This window comes from Haplochromis burtoni, unplaced genomic scaffold, assembly GCF_018398535.1.
Source record: "Haplochromis burtoni strain Fernald_Lab_line unplaced genomic scaffold, NCSU_Asbu1 Contig_4052, whole genome shotgun sequence".
NCBI lineage: Eukaryota > Metazoa > Chordata > Actinopteri > Cichliformes > Cichlidae > Haplochromis > Haplochromis burtoni.
Window position 1 is genome coordinate 1 of NW_024586413.1, and position 2900 is coordinate 2900.

General features: G+C 37.9%; 1 long non-coding RNA gene across 1 annotated transcript; it reads left to right on the forward strand.

Moving 5' to 3' along the window:
* Position 1: 1 nt before the first annotated feature.
* LOC121813964 lies at positions 2-1146 on the forward strand. The gene is made up of 3 exons (XR_006053991.1): positions 2-105; positions 408-550; positions 915-1146. It is a non-coding gene; the product is annotated as an uncharacterized LOC121813964 (long non-coding RNA).
* The last annotated feature ends 1754 nt before the right edge of the window (positions 1147-2900 follow it).

Below are 2900 nucleotides of genomic sequence, written 5' to 3' on the forward strand. Positions count from 1 at the left end.
ATGAGGACTTGGATGCAAAAGTGCTGGACATTCAGCGTCATCACCCAAATGCCGGCTGCAGAATGATGATGGGACATCTACGATCCAGAGGCATACACATTCAAAGTAAGCTGATATTGTTTGAATATCCAAACACCAGTTTCTGGCCCAGAAAGCATGTGTCAGTGTGGCCATGATGTGATATTTTAATGTTTCCATCAAAAAGGACTAGGCATGTTCTCATCAATGTTATGCAGTTATGTTCCTGTTTGAACCAGTTTGTACACGATTCTCTCTCCTCAGTAAATCTGTACAGCACCTGGATACTTACCTGAAGCAATGAAGATCTGTCTCATAAGCATTACAGTGTTTACAATACAGTCTTTTTGTAATTGGTAGTACTAAGACATGATCTGTTTGTTAATCAGGATTTCGACTGATGGATTCAATGAGTCAATCCAGAAGGGGTCATGATGCGACGGTTATCTAGTCAGACTGCAAGGCGTCGTCAGTACAGTGTACCAGCACCAAATCACCTTTGGCATATCGATGGAAATCATAAACTAATTCGGTCAGTACTTGCATCACTTTTTCCCTATTCCATTTAAGTAACAGGATGCATGTATAAAATTGTAAAATGAAGCCTTGAGTTTGTAAATGTCATCTTAAATGTACTGTCATATAAGGCAATGTACAGGATGAGCTATAGTCATGTCTGAGGCTTTAAATTATCCATGTGATTCCTTGCACTACAGATCTTTCTGTAAAGTGTTTAAGTTTCCCTTCTATTATTTCTTTTTCATTCCTGTTATAACATGTTGTCACTATATGGAACTGAAATATTGGTCTTACATTTTCCTTTAAAGATAGTATTCTTCTGTAAAAATGTAACTGGGGACATGACAATGTTTTTTTTTTAAATTCTGCCTTGTCAGATGGAGATTTGTTGTCCATGGTGGGAAAGATGTTTTTTCTAGGTTAATTGTCTACCTTAAAGCTGCCACCAACAACAAAGTTACAACAATTTTTGATGGTTTCTTATCAGCAATCAGACAATATGGCATACCGTCACGAGTCCGGTAAGAGGTGTTTAACAAATACAGTATGCCAAAAAAACTCTGTATTGGACAGTAGTTATATTCAGATTGTTACTCTCACTGACTCGGATCAAACTTCTCTACTCTTTTTTTCAGGTCAGACAAAGGGGGGGGAGGTTGCACATTTCATGGTGCAGACAATGGGGGAGAACAGGAACTCTCACATTACAGGCAGAAGTGTTCACAACCAGCAGTAAGGACAGGTAAATTGTCTTACATTTTTTGGCACACATGCAATTGTAATAAAACAAATGGTTTCTGAGCATAATTGACTGGTTTCACAGCACATTAACACTACACTAATAATTGACTTAGAAGGCTGTTGACATAAGAATACCTGAAAAACCCTAAACGAACAATTTCCCTCACTGTGTCTTACAGCATTGAGCGCCTGTGGAGGGATGTATATGAAAACGTCCTTGACTTTATCTACACAATCTTCACCCAGCTGGAGATCCAAGGACTGCTCAACTCTGGTGAAGAAATTGATTTGTTTGCACTGCACAGATGCTTTTTGCATCACATTCAACATCATCTTCAGTCATTCCAGGAAGCATGGAATCAGCACGGACTCAGAACAGCAAACAACCATTCACCTCTGCACGTCTGGTTGCTCCACCGAAAGGAGGGACAAGATTTGTCACAGGTACATGACTATTTGATCCATATTTGTTCTTGTATGTAAAACTCTGCTATCTGTAGTGGAGATGAGTTTATTTCTACTGTGAAAGTTGATGTACCAAATATTTCTCCTGTAAGTGGAAATGTCATTGTGTCAAGCCATTCTCTCCTTTTTGGTTAATTTATGAAGGATGAACATTAATTGTTGACACAAAACATCAATATACTATTTTGTATGCTTGGGCTAGTCGAACAGCTGGGTTACATTTAATAAAAATACACCTAATGTTGCTGACGCTCTTAAGACTACAAGATAAGTAAAGATATAAAATGACAAATTAAGCTTATTTTATCTTGTAGCATTTAAGAGAAAAAATTAACCAAGGTGAACTATTTTATGCAGTCTATTCTAGAAAGGATAGTGTGGCCTGCCACAGAAGATGAAGATGAGGAGGAAGAGGAATGCTCTCTTGAGGATAAATGCAGAGTGGCAGGCTACCTTCGGTCCTTCATTGAAAATGGTAAGTCTGCTGCGATAGGTATTTTGCTATTGGTTTTCTCTGATTATACTTTGGTAAATTACATACAGTCCAGTGATCTGGGTCATTAACAAAGTACACTATAGTATAATTTTGTTTTCTTATTTGCTCCATACTGCCTCCATGCAATACATAAAAAACAGAGTGGTGGCATTATCAGTTGCATTATAATTGTATGCAACTACTTTTAGCTTTGTTACCATAAAAATATCTATGACAGCTACAACAGCAATTTGAGTGGGGCAAAAATGTCTTGTGCTCTTTATGTAATTGTTCATCTTTTAAGGTATTTCTCCATAAAAGACTCAAAATAATGAATATAGGATGTCATTATAGCTCAAAACAATGTTCCATTGCAGCGTCTTGTGCACAACGAAAAGCCCTCATCAAGTTTTGGACAGGATGGGAAGTCTTGCCGAGAGAAATGACTGTGGAAGTGGTCAACAGCAGCCAAGTCTTCCACCTGTTTTGAAGTACTACGTCTTCCTGCACACTACTGTACCTATGAGTCATTTCTATGGACATTGAGGTTTGTCTCAACTCTACTGACTCAGGTTTTGGTCTGGTTTAGGATTGATTCCATAACCACATGGTAAGATTAGACCATTTTTCTTTCTTGCATCACATTACTGTATTCAGTGTTCAAAGAAACGGACAATCTAGT